The sequence below is a fragment of the Scleropages formosus genome, chromosome 7, assembly GCF_900964775.1.
Source record: "Scleropages formosus chromosome 7, fSclFor1.1, whole genome shotgun sequence".
NCBI lineage: Eukaryota > Metazoa > Chordata > Actinopteri > Osteoglossiformes > Osteoglossidae > Scleropages > Scleropages formosus.
In genome coordinates this window covers 5,353,069-5,367,414 of record NC_041812.1, presented here as the reverse complement: position 1 = coordinate 5,367,414, position 14,346 = coordinate 5,353,069, and the positions used below count along the sequence as shown (strand labels likewise).

At 47.0% G+C, this 14,346-nt stretch overlaps 1 long non-coding RNA gene across 1 annotated transcript; it reads left to right on the top strand.

The window, feature by feature from the left end:
• The first annotated feature begins 8,985 nt into the window (after nt 1-8,985).
• LOC114910919 (uncharacterized) lies at nt 8,986-12,134 on the top strand. Its single transcript, XR_003797810.1, has 3 exons — nt 8,986-9,133; nt 11,154-11,239; nt 12,035-12,134. It is a non-coding gene; the product is annotated as an uncharacterized LOC114910919 (long non-coding RNA).
• Nucleotides 12,135-14,346: the final 2,212 nt, after the last annotated feature.

The following is a 14,346-nucleotide window of genomic DNA, read 5'->3' as shown; positions in this document are numbered from 1 at the left end:
GTAGCGGCTGCGTAAAGGCTTATCTGGAGATGATCATAAAGTTATGGTGCATGAACATTTACACCGTACAAGAGCTGGAGAGATCTTGGGCGAAGTGAGTCCGGAAGAGGTGAGTTTTCAGACCCTTCTTGAATGTAGACAGAGTTTCAGCAGTTCAGTACAACTATCTTTCCTGTTAGTTATGAAAAATGTACGTTGAATACATGTGCAAGTGATGCTTGTTTTCCACAGCGTGTTTTCCAGAAAGGAGTGGACATCTTTATGCACCATGCTGAAGCGCAAATACGCAGCCAGCCTGGGTATTGATTTGCAATGCCATTCCATTGCCTACCTTTCTGAAAGGCTTGGTGGTTGGGGGGGAGGGGGGGGGGTTAGGGTGGGGCAGATTTTTCTCGGGGTCATTAAAAGCCAGTGATAAATCCTCCTCGGGTAATAGAGACAGGCTGATGTCAGCTGCACGTTGGCCAGGTGATGGAGCTGCGGGTGATGGTGGGTTGGGGTGGAGACTGGGGCAGTGAGATCTCACACCTGGACGAAGGCCATCGTTGCCCTCCTGAGGGCGTGGGATGTGGGAGCCTGACACCCTTTTGACCCATATAAAGGCTGGCAGGAAGGAGGTCCAGCACGCTGGCACAGAACTCAAGAGATGTCTGCGGGTAGTGCCGAGACACCCCCCCCCCCACCCCACCATTGTGTTGGGTTTCATGCTCTGCAGTGCCTCCGCATTCATCCTCTCTTAGAAATCCAGCACAGATGTCTTCGTTAAAAGGAAAAGGATTCAAACGAACTGCATTTCACTACCAGTCGTCACTCACTCGTGCAACCTCACACTTTGTTTGTGCGGTAGAGTCGCGGTAAAAGGCGGTCGTTTGTTGCGACCCTTGAGGAACATGGTAAATTTGAACTCCCGATTATGGTAATAACATTAAAGTCTGCATGCAGGCAAACATAAGCAGCCTTGATGGGAGAACATAAATTCAAAAGCTGCATTTCCTGCAGCTGAATATGCGGCTGGCGTCGCGGCAATGAACCCAGACTCGCAGGGGACGGGCAGAAGTGTATGTGCAGCAGGAGGCTGGATGAGGGCAGGACCTGGGGGGGCTTCAAAGTTGTCCATGAAATTCATCTCTGTATCATCTAGGTTTGTAGGCCTCCATAAATTGTGTCCTGGAAGGAGCCCTGGAGAGACTCCTGGCGCATGACGCTGATGCAGACTGCTCTGCGCACGGCTGCCCCCGCCCCATCCTGCGCCCCCACAGGAGCACAGCTCCTTCCATCAGTGCGCCACGAGAAGGATCGCTGCCTCCTGGAGGAGGAGAGAGAAGGGGGAAAAAAAGCCATTTTCTGCGGTTTTATGTTCCAAATGGGAGGCTTACAGAAGAAAGAGCGCCTGGACAGCATACTAAACACTCTTCTTGTGGCTGATGATCAGATGTTTTTCTTTCACTAGTTCCCTCTCATTACGCCTAATGATGCACAGCAAAAATTCATTAGAATTTTTTTTAAATATATTTTTGGCATGGCACCCCTCTATTTTGTTCATCTTTTCCGGGAAACCTCCGAAATCTAGTTTGTTTCTCGACTTTCCTCGTACCTTTTTTTTTCCCCCATACCACGGCAGAATCGCACAGCAAATTGATACCTTATATGCAACATTCATACTTTTGCAATGCTTTATACAAGTAACAATCAAGGTACTATTTCTTACAACACCAGGAATCCTGTGCCATCTGGTTTCTTTTTGTGAGCCTCCACACAATGTAGGTTCACTCACAGCCTTCGTGAGGGCCAGCAAATGAAAACAATTTAGACCCACTACTGAATCATAAACTAGAGACCCCAGTCTGTTAACCAGATGGTGTTTTTTTTGGTTTCAGAATGGCAGTCTCAGAACTTGGTTCAATGATAGCCTTGGGATCTGATTTACGTTCATCAGGTGGATTTGGAGGAGGATCCCAACCATCGTCCGTTCTGCTCTGCTACCATTTTGAGTCTCGATGGCTTGTTTTTCCTCAAGGGCATCTTCAAATTGCAACCAAGGCCTGCAGCTGGTCCATGTGTTTGAGTGGCAACCAGGCTTTCGATCAAAGTGCCTTTTGTTGTCTGTATGACCACACAGCGCCTCCTCCAGAGTGAACCAAGCCTGCAAAGCCCCATTAGCATGCCAGCGTGGTGCTCATCTTTTCCCGTTGCCTCCTCGACACCCGGCCAGACGGCAAGCACCGAAATCCTGTTGTGCTGGGGCGCCGATGTGGAGGGCAGCTCCTAAATGACTCGAGGAGCTCTTTGTTAAAGACCCGACTGAGAGCGAGTGCTTAGATGAAGAAACAGTAATAAAAACTCCTTTACTGTAAGACACATAAAGCAGCGGATTGAGGTACCGCTGTGGAACGGGACGATCGATTTGGTCACTGAATTATTCAATTAATTTATCTGCCGTGATCAGATGTCTCCAGCACGCCCTTTCCGCTCGTAAAAGATGGGCACGTTCATTTTATAACTGGAATCCAGGAATCGTCCACCTACTAGACCTTCTGTCCTTTGTAAAAAGAGAAGTAAAGGATACCCACGATGGTGCTCTAGTCAACATCCTATTCTGTGATGGGGCTCAGCAGGGAACCATCAGCAGTCTGTTGCCAGAATTCCTCACGTCCCCCAGCTGCCCTCGATGCTGAGACACAGACAGAGCTGGCAGGTGGTTCCTCACGCCTGACTCTGAACATTGAGAATTTACGAAGAGGACGTTGGCTCCATACTCCCTGACCAGAAGAGTTACGACTGGTCGACTCGGTCCTAGTGATGACTAACGATGCACTGGGAGATTGAAGGCCTGCACTCAGGCAGATGTTCTTTGTTCCTTCTCAGATGATTCCTTCCTTTTTCCTTCTTTCTTCAGTCCTCCTTTCTTTCTCTCGCTTCCTTTTCTACGTTTTATGACTTTATGGCTATTTGGGTAACACTGCCAGCGAAAGTGGGAGTGGGGCCAAGGGTGGGCCGAGGGAGGCGGTCTGGAAGTCCGCCCCAGGCATATGGCACCCTGCAGCAGAGATTTATTCCTGTGGTCACCCCCACCCGGCATCCCTTCTGCTCTTAGGTCAAGTTGGTCAAGGCCTGGCCACGGGAACCTTCACAATGAGAAGGTCACTTGGAATCTTTGGGCTAAAGCAAGCTATGGACCATAGATGAGACCCCTCACCGCACTGCAGGTCCGGTAGGCTAGGAAATCGTTTTTACGAAATAAGACGTTTCAAGCTACCTAAAGCGAGATCTCTCTTTTGGCTCTTCGAACTGGCTCCAAGTTAAATATTTTTGCTTGTGTGCAAATGTTCCACAGTCAGGCCAAGAACAATTAGCTGTGCCTCAGTACAGAGAAGCCCACATTATTTTTGAACCTTTCTCACATCATTTACACGCTAGGAGGGGGTTGGTTCAGCTTTACTTGCACTGGAGGGCAGAATCAGTGGGGTAAGAGTGACGTTAACACACTCCAGCTTCTCTTGGATGTTCTAGTAATACAGCTGTTTGGGAGCGACTCCTTGTTACTCTCTTACCTAAATTTACATAGCTGGTATTAACCGCTGAAACGACTTACCGTGTTAAGCTACTTACGATCGTTTACTCATTCATACAGGTGGGTAATTCTTACCGGAGAAACTTACGGTAAGTACCTTGCTCAAGGGTACAGCTGGAGGTGGCATTTCACCCTGTGACATTTGGGTCCATAGGGAGCAGCTCTAACCACTATGCTTCCAGCTGCCCCTCAACATAAACCACCCTAGAACAAAACAAGAATTATTCTATGGATGAATCACAATATCCAATGAAATCTCAATACACATTTTCAAATCTCTACCTGCTGTGAAAACTAGGATGCTGCTTTCATTTACTCACACATTCGTTTTGACCCATCCCTAGACTATAGAATCAGGAAAGTATGATTCTCCTAGTGAAAGATATCTTGCTGTAACCTACTGCTGAAAGTTTTCATACCATTTATCTACATTATATTTATTTAGCAGACACTTTTTCTCCAAAGCAACTTCCAGTGAAATCTATGTAATGTTATCAGCCTACACACCTTACTCACCATGGTGACTTACACTGCTAGATACACTAGGTCACTTATCCATACATCAGTGGAACACACACACACACTCTCTGTCAGTCACACACTATGGGGGAACCTGAACAGCATGTCTTTGGACTGTGGGAGGAAACCAGAGCACCTGGAAGAAACCCATGCAGCACAGGGAAAACATGCAAACTCCACATGGACTGGGCGGGACTCAAACCCCTCTTCTCTCACACCACCCAGACACTGTGAGACAGCAGCGCTACTCTCTGTGCCACCATGCCACCTCATCTCTGGTGTTTTCAGTTTCATCAAACTCCGTATTAAGCTTCTACCACGCTCAATCTCTGGCTAGGGTTGCTGTCAAACCTAACAGCTATGTGTAATACCCCACACATCGGTAAATCAGCTCACGATGTGATTTGCTGTCACACGCTGTACTCATTTCACCTGAGGGTAAACTATTGAGCTTGGAATCACAAACGGGGGTTTATGTTAAATTGCATGGAGGGCTTTAATGGTCCCATGTTATTAGAGTGACTTTTGTGGACATCAAGGACTGTAAAAGAAATTCTGATCCTGGGGAACAGTTATCGGAATGGGGCATGGTCATAAAGCGGGTCGGGATTTTGTTGTCCGTAGTCCCTATCAATAGCTCGGCCATCGATCTGTGGACCAGGCCTGGGGGACTGCCTTGATCCGAGTGTATCGCCGGACTCCAGAATGAACTGGTAACCTAGCCACCCCCTGCACTCCTCTCTCTGAAATACCCCAGACAGAAAAACCCCCACCCCCTCACATATCTGGCTCTACTTTATGCGCAATGAGAAACCGATGGGCCAAAACGGATCCAAAGTGCCTTGGCTTGTTGACTTGCAGAACTTTCATGTGTAGCTATCTATTCAATTATTCCACCACGTGTTTGGCAGGAAGAGGGAAGCGGGGCCCCGCTTTGCTGACTGTGTTAGATTCTCCTGCCCGCATGACGGGAGCCCAGAGAGAATGGGGCTTGAGTGGGGCTGGGGGGGGGGGGGGGGGGGGGGGGGGGGCTCCCAAGCACTGTGGATAAAACATGTATTAAAGGAGCTCACTTTTTGTTGGCTTGGCTTCCACAGGCCTGGCTTTCGACTGTACATTCCAGAGATACAAACCACTGTGACAGTCCGACCGCTGCTGCTGGATGAGCGGATCAGCGCTGGGCCGGACTTCAGACGGCTTCGAGTGCAAGTGGGTGTCTAGTCTCTTATAAAATGTTCCTTTTGGATCCACTGTTGCCTCTATATTCATGATTACAAGCAGAACTAACTGTGTGTACGTGCATATTCTTTTTCTTGCAATAATGGAAGTTCTTGTAATATTCTCTCCTATTACCCCAGAGATACTGGGGCAAATGTTATGCTCCTGGACCCCAATGTGTGTGTGTGTGCCTCAACGGTGCAGCTTTGGGTGTGCTGTTGGGCCACAATGGACGCTTGGGGTAGGTTTCTACCTGGCCATGCCCAATTTTTCCAGACTAACGGCTGCACCCAAAGGACTCATGAAAGGGCCGATGAGCACCAGGTGCGGCCACTTAAAGCCGGTATAAAATAAAGGCTGAGCATCACATTTAGAGATTAATGTTGGTGGGGAGTTAGGCTTAGAAAGACAGAAACAGTGATTTGTGTCCCTGCAATTATGAAAGATTTGAGTTTACGTTAACTTTAACGAAATAACTTTAAACGTTTTTTTTTTTTCTTTTGGTAGCGCTGCGAAAGCGATTTCCTTTCCATTTAAATTAACGTTTTTTTTGTTTGCGTCTTGTACGTACAGATTGCCATGGACCTCCTGAAGGCCGCGAGGTACAGATTTGAACAAAGTCTTTCTTACAAGCAATTGCACTGGAGGGGATCAGAGAAGTTCCAAGGTAATCCACCCCAAGTACATGTTCAAACCGACTTCTGTAGGGCCAAAATAGTAAACACAGTGACACTTTAATCAGCAGTTGTAGCTATTATAATAAAATGACATACCAGTGAGACATCCTGACAGTAAATTTACCAGTTCCCAAGACCCCCCCCATTAATACATGAATCTGTTATCTCAGACCACTAGGGAAGCCAGGCTCGTTCCAACTGATATTTGTTTGTGGCTGCCTTTGGAGATTCACTTCCATATTTTATTTAAAATAACTCGAAGTCTAGTCGCTTCTGCCCCATGCCTGGTCACTGCCCACGTCGGACATACCCCTCTCCGTCACCACGTCCTTGTAAGGATTCCGTGCCAGAACATCGCTTTCACAGCGCTCGACTGAATAAAAATCGTTTTGGTATGTATCGCATGGGGAACCCCGTCCTTCGGTGCTCGTTCTTTAGCAAGTTTTGTCATTTCATCCAAAGGAATGGATTTCCCATGGTGAAGGGATGCTGAGTGACTGAGCCTAGCGTCCCAGGGATGGCAGCGCCATGCCGAATTGAGCCTCCCGAGCGGCTGGCCAAGTCACCCTGTATGACAGCGGGGCAGAGTTATGGGAAACAGGTGGTGTCCCCACAGCCGGCCAAGATGGGTTCTAGACCTCCCTTTGTATTAACATTGCAAACTCTCTTCTCTGCTTCTATAAAAAACTACGTCCAGCAATTTTCCTAAACACTGTTGGAAACAGAATCATAAATTACCCTCATTTCTACAGTTTGATACACAATTGGTAGACGCTATGTAATTCCCTGTCCACATCTGTGGATGCTTAATCCAGTAGAGCACCCAACGGCCGTGCACTGTTCATGTCTGATTTTAGAATAATGTCCACTTACAGCACGTGTATTTTACCATATTTTGTCCTCTGGTGACTCACTATGTCCAGTGAACTCCACTCTCCTTACATGTAATTTTTAAAAACTTTTTGCTGTCATCACCACCGTCATCTGCTCTACACAAGAGGACTGAAACACTGCGCAGACTTGACCTTTCAGCCTTTCTTACACACATCATATGAGAATGACATCAGTGTGTAAAATTTACAACATCTGTAAACACAGTACAACATACTTGCCATTCTTGGTACCTTAGTCCTTTTCACAGTTGTCTTCCTTATTTTATATTTAGCTTCACAAGACGTTTTTGGAGCTATACGAGAAGTGTTAGTAAAGTCCTTCCTTATTAACCCCATGTTTGGTGCTGTTCAACTCAGCACAGGACTTAGCAGAGGTTTTAGTTTAGGTTTGATCAGCCAGTTGAGGCAACAAGAGAACTAAATCTGCCGTGATAAAGTGGTGGTCTGGACAGTCAGTCGCTCTGGAGACATCGCTGAAGTCTGATCCTTAGACTTGTACCCTAAAGGCGTATTGACGGAAACTGATTTTTAGTGCACTGTGTTTCAGAGTTTGAGAAATTTCAGCATTTCCGTGATTTATGACAGTTAATTTTCAAAGGGCTGTATTTTCGCTGACTGCTGGCTGATCACATGCTCAGCAGTCTATTTATGACTGTTCTGCTTTCTTCCCAACAGAAAAAACAGGCTGTTGACCTTTCACACGCTGATTAGTGAATAACAGAATGGATGCAGTCAAAATAAATGTTTATTTCTGCTAAATATTTTAAAGACCCCTGTTAACTGTACAAGAAGCTGCACTGAAGGGTAACAGAAAAACGAGCGCTAAAGGAAGCAGAAATACGACTGAGAAGACAAATGGGAGGTGGACTGATAAGAACTCAGTAACCAAAGGGAGGCGCATCATCCAAGGATAAGTGGTGAGCCTTACGATACGAGGGATGAGTCCACGCATTCCTCAGTCAACCCTCGAGAGGACGGGACCGTGGAGTGGGCCTTTTCGCCAGCGGTGTGGCGTTGTGCAACACGCTTACATATACAGTGCAATGCTGCCTACTGTACGGTTTAGTGTCGGCCCCACTCCGCCGGGTCCCAGTCTTTGATCACTAGATAATCTGGATTAGATCATTCTGACATCTGTAGGATAAAATTGTTAGCTTCCGTCAAAATACAGATTTTCTCTGATACTTTTGGAAAAGACCATGCAGTTAATCTATATTCAAGAATATTCAGGAGCCATCGAGATGGACAGCTTCCAGAGACCTGCCCCTGCCCTAATTGAGTTATGACAGCCAGCTGCTGGCTCTTAAGGACTAAATGTAGAGAGTAGAAGGGCGGCTGGCCCGAAAACCTTGGAGCTGCTCTGTGGACTGGCCTGGATAAGAAGAGTTTTGGTGCAGTTTGTCGCCTTATGCTCAGAAGGGCCTATTTGTTTTGGTTTATAATAAAACCTCTTTTGGTTTAAACTCCTTCTGTCCTTTGCCTTAGTCCTGCCCTGTGGCCTTTTCTGGCCCAAAACCTGCCCCACTGCTGAAGAATATCTTAAACAATCATTTTATTGTGGATTGTTCATTCTTTCAATGTTTACATAACCTGTATTTATCATCGAGCTGGTATTCAAACATAGGAAGTGGATTTTTAGAACTGAACACCGTCAAACTGTTCACAATGCAGCGAAGAGCCATGCAAATAAACGAGGAAAGCATCAAGCGAGAGTTAATTTTAAAGAGCCCGTAAGTTTCCGATGCCTCGACACGTTGCCGGGAGCAGCGAGGTGATTAAGGCCGAGGCGTTTTCTGTTATGGTCTGCGCGCGGGCACATTACAGACACCCCGGCGGAGCCGTTTCCCGGCCTCTCGTGTCTCGGAATAACCATGGAAACGACGAGGGCGTAATGGCCGCGCTGCGGAGATGGAGCCATTACAGTGCAACCGTGACAACCAAGGCTTTAGAGCTTCCATCTTTATGACATCTTCACACATTCCGAGGCGTGTGGCCCGATGGAAATCCACTGATGAATAAAAGATTAACTGCTATTGTGACAAATATTAGGCCTCCATCCTTGGCGCAAAAAGTTCCTGCTGACCGGTGTACTTTTCCAACCCCAGTTCCTCCAGGTGGTGAATGTTCCCATGATCCTCTCCTGCTTCTCTCGAGACTCCTTTGCTGTCCACCCTATTCATCTCCTTGTTCGCCCGCCGGAGGTGAGACCGGACCAGTTCTGCAACCGTCCAGCTTTTAGTTCCTTTTTATTACAGGTGAGGACAGGTTGATGTTCTCGAGAGGTTCAGGTGCATTCCGGAAGCCCCGCATCAAAGCCGCCTTTGGAATTTGGGGCTCCAGCTAGAGTCCAATTGATTCTCCACAAGAAGAAACCAATCCTTCTCACCATCAACTGTGCAGTCTTGGAGAACGCAGTGCAGCTGTGCCACTATGGATGCTATTTAAATTACATAAACTTGCCTTACTAAGAGTCATGGATTTCCAGGAGGTAAATATACTGCAGCTACCGGTTGTGAGAGTGGACATGTGCGGCGGACGCCGAGGAGGATTTAAAACATGTAATACATGTAAATCTCTTAAGCTATTAAATCCGATCAGAAGTACGAGATGTTTTTTACCGTGGTCCAGGCAATTCGGGGTCTCATTTAAATATCCACATGGTTTAACGGGGTCAGAAATAGTGCTGTTGTACAGTTGGACGGTTAGGGGTCTGGACGTGGGTTCGAAACCGACTCGCCGTGTCGGGAGTTTGCATGTTCAGCCCACATTTGTGCTGCTTTTCTTTAACAGCCCGAAGATGTGTTCGAGGTCAACGGTTGACTTTAAATGTCTCTGCGTGGGTGCGAGACCGAACGTGCGCTACGCGATTGACACGCGACGAGTCGACGTCCTGTCCAGCGTGTTCCCCGCCACGCGTCCCGTTTCCAGGTTCGACTCCAGGCTGCTGCTCCCCTCCGCTGACCATGCCGTTATTCACGGTAGACAGATGGATCGGCTTCTCCATCATAGGCAAATTGAAACCCGTCGGAGTTTGCGCGCATGTGTACGTGTCCCCAAAATTTACGCATCCGTCGTATTGACCTTCCTCCAAACGTAATGACAGAGGCCTGTCCTCTTGATGTAGGCGAATGGAGACTTATGGACCATTAGAGCTCAGTTTGGTACATTAAAGGAAGGCAAAGGATTCAGGGCGAAGCGATGATGGAGCTTAAATTTCCACTCAGACGAGCACCGGGTCATTACCCTGATGATCGCACCCTTGTCCTCCACAGCGAAACACCCGATTTAACGGTATTTTCCAACGGTTTGGTAGCATTAACATTCATGTGGCTTTTCCACCTCTTGGCTGCGTGCGCGGAGACATCTGGCCTCGAGGCCTGGACGCTCTCCCCTGTTCCTCGTGGTCAGCTTTAAATCTTCTTCACAAGTCAAAGCCACCTGTATTTTGGTTAGGTGAGAAACCAGAGATGCTGGAGTGCAGACGTCCCGGGGTCTTGGCAGGTCTGCTGTCTTGCTGGAGCTGGGAACCGTGCGGCAATAAACATCTTTTTCTCATAATGCAGAACCGAGGGTACGAGAAAAAGTTTTGGAACGACTCCATTACCTTCTTTTGAAAATTCATGCCGTTTTCAGCACATTATTTTAAAACATTTTTCCGAGACATTCGACGGAAAATGCGACGTCTAAGAACCCAGCAAATATCCTTGCGTCCAAATACATGGAACCTCCTGGTGCAAAAGTCCAGCAGACCGGTTCCTCCTTTCCTCCTCCTTTCAATGATTATATAATGGCTTTTAGTGGGATGAATTTATCGAAATCGTATTAAATTCGCGATAGGCTCATTCAGCTGTCAGAAGCGCAACGCAGGCAACGGGTTTAATGAGTAAAAACTAGTCTGCGAAATGTAAATATCTAAAGTAATTTGAAAACACTGCATCTGATTGTGACGCATTTAGCTGCTGCTGGGTGAAAATTACACCCAGCACAAAAAAAAAAATTCCGATGAGGCAACCGGTGGTTTACGCTGTAGACGTGGGAGCCGCTATCTTTGGACCCGAAGGTTGCAGGTTCAATTCCTGTCTCCAGCTGTAACACCCTTGAGCAAGGTACTTTCCCTGAATTACTCTGGTAAAATTACCCTGCTGCGTGACTGTAAGTTGCTGTGGAGAAAACTGTCAGCTAAATGTACAAATGTATTGCTCTTCTCTTTAAAAGCAGCTGTGATGGAGTAAAAATGTGATGCATTGATTTCATGCCCTAATTGCCTTTGACCAGATCATCCAGCACACACTCCGGCCCGTGATGCAGTGTGATGGTCTGATGACTTTCATCGCTGAGACAAGTCACAACACGGCCCCACGGTTGGTTTGATTAATATTAAATACATGTCGCCTCACCACGCAGCCCTTGACCGGGGGGGGGGGTTTTACCGCGCTTTCAGATAGGCTGATGTCACCGTTGCTATGGAGTCACACGCTCCACGAGTTGGAAAACTTATACACTCATATATTCATGACAATATCACCAGGTGCCAGGTGACGAGACGGATGGGGCTTAAGTGGTGTTATCGGTAGCCTGGAGAGTGGAGGTGCTCTCTCTCTCTCTCTCTCTCTCTCTCTCTCTCTCTCTCTCTCTCTCTCTCTCTCCTCCCCCTCTTTCTTCTCTCTCTGTTTTCATTCCTTCTCTCCTTCTCTCTGTTTCTCCTTTCCCTCTTTTCCTTCTCTCTCTCTCTCTCTCTCTCTCTCTCCCCCTCTCTCTTTTCCTTCTCTTTCTGTTTTCATTCCTTCTCTCCTTCTCTGTTTCTCTTTTCCCTCTTTTCCTTCTCTATTTCTCTCTTTCTTTTGCTCTCTCTGTTTCTATCTCTCTTTTATTATCCCCATTTTCCTTCTCTCTCCTCCTCTCTTTCGCTCAGTTTTTTCTCTTTTTTCTCTTTCTTTTGCTCTATTTCTCTCTTTCTGTCTCTTTCTGTGTCCTTCTCTGACTTGCTCTCTTTTGTTCTGCATATTTCTCTCTCTCCGTCTTTATCTCTCTATTACCCTCTCTCTCTTTTGCTCCGTTTCTTTCTATTTCTCTCTCTATTTCGTTCGCTCTCTCCGTATTTCTCACTCTTGTCTCTCTGTCTCTCTCTCTCTATTTCTTTGCCCACTTTGAAGTAGAAGCGAAGCCAGTGGGATGGACTTCAGCAGCAGGATATAGAGCAGCTTCACGCCGCCACCGCCCCGTCGCCTGCAGCCCGTGTTCTCGGAATCCCGAGGGCGTATCGCTTACCGACCTCTTTAAGAGCCAAAGTGGTCGTGAGCGCGAGGGCCGAGCGCGGCGAATCACGGCTGAGCCGCCGCCGCCGCGACCACATGGCCTACGAGGTGCCATTAGCGAAGACACGTCTGAGCCCGGCCAGCGACACGTCATCTTCGTCATCTGCGGTCTGCAGAAACGCTGGAACGCTGACAGTTATGTTTCCCATTTTTCAAATTAAATCACTTGCATGATACCCTATGAAGTACATATTGTCGTAATCATTTCATTGCTTACCGTGTTTTATCCGCAACAGTACATGGGGACGTCCCCCAAACAGTCCCCTTTTTTAAAAAAAATATTTAAAAAAAAAATATTAGTAGTAAGCCAGATATTGGGCTAATTTCACGAACATTTGTTCACTTCAGTGCTCATGGGAGGGTTACCAGTGCAGCGGGTCACGAAAAACAATCCAAACCCTCGAGTGATTTGTATGAAGCAGCTGTGAAAATGTCTGTAAAGGCACAAAAAAACTGACAAAATATGATAAAATAACAAGCATAAGGTGTTAAATTCAAACACTGGGCAGCACGGCGAGCGATGACTGTTACCGTACCTGCTTCCGCTGCATAAACACAACGAGGTTGGACAGAACAAAGCGGACCTTTTCGTATCCCGGCACCGGGTTTGAGACACGTCATCTGGACACGGACGGATTAAGGGATCAACGCCGTGGTCTGAACGCACACGAGGAGCCATACAGGTGTGTGATAAAACACAGGTGTCCCGGTGTCCTTCACAACACCTTTTTTTTTTTTTTTTTTTTAACCTTTTCACCCATTTTGTGAATCAGGGCGCTGAGATGCGTGGTTTGGAGTCCCACACGGCGGGGAGACATCGCCCTGCCGAGACACACCGGCGTGGGGACATGAGGGCGGTTCCGCTGACGGGCCGAGCGAACGGGACACTTTTAGACAGTTATTATTAGTGCAGTCCGGGGTCACGCGCCACGCTGACCTCACCTGCTCTGAAACACCACAACCAGGATTAAGAACCTGCAGGGTGCCGTGTTTATTCACCGTGCTCTTCCGAGTACCGGTGTATTCTGTTTATCACAACATAATAGTAGCAGTAGTAGTAATAATATGTTCTTAATGATCATTCTTCCTGCTGCTCTGGAGTCCTTAATGTCAATATTTCTATTGCACAATAACTGTGATTTAGGTGTAAATTACAATTAATACTCTAAACTAACTTTCTAAATGGGTGGATTCATTTAAGGAAATACCTACAGAGGTTTTGTTTTGAGGTGCTGCTGGTAGTGTAGTGGTTAGAGCGGCTCTTTGGACCCCAAGGTTGCAGGTTTGAGTCTCACCTCCTGCTGCAGTACCCTGGAGTGAGGTACTTATCCTCAGCTGATACAGTAAAGATTACCCAGCTATGTAAATGGGTAGTTATTATGCCATGCTGGCACAGCGAGTAGCGCTGCTGTCTCACAGCACCTGGGTGGTGCGAGAGGACGTGGGTTCAATCCCCACTCAGCCTGTGTGGAGTTTGCATGTTCCCCCTGTGTCTGTGTGGGTTTCCTCCAGGTGCTCTGGTTTCCTCCCACAGTCCAAAGATGTGCTGTTCAGTTCCCCCCATAGTGTGTGTGTGTTCCACTGATGTATGGATGAGTGACCCAGTGTAAGTAGTGTATCTAGCAGTGTAAATCACCTTGGTGAGTAAGGTGTGTGGGCTGGTAACACTACATGGAGGTCATTGGAAGTGGTTTTGGACAAAAGTGTGTGAAATGAATGTAAATGAACTGTACATGGCTTAACAATGTAAATTTCTTTTGGAGAAAAGCATTGGATACATGAAGAAACACCTGAAGTGCTGTGTTTTACACTAAATGTTTTGCATACTGTCAGATTTGCTTTTATTTTAAATCTAAGACAAGGTGCTTGGTCTGCTTTTCAGTTCAGTTGAACAATACTGTAAAATACGGTAGACTGGTGTGTCTTTATTCATTGAATCAATTTGCTTCGGGGTCAAAGGAGAAACAAGAGGGATAATCAATATTCCAGTGCGGTCACCGTGTTTACTGCAATTCCAGAGCCGGTTCTCCGCTTTGGACCCACAGGCTGTTGAGAGAAGCTGGGCCCTCAGAAAGGGAGTTACATTCCTCACATTACAGAGGGGAGGGGAGGGGGGGTTATAAGACAGAGGGACACTTTTCGAGCAACTACAA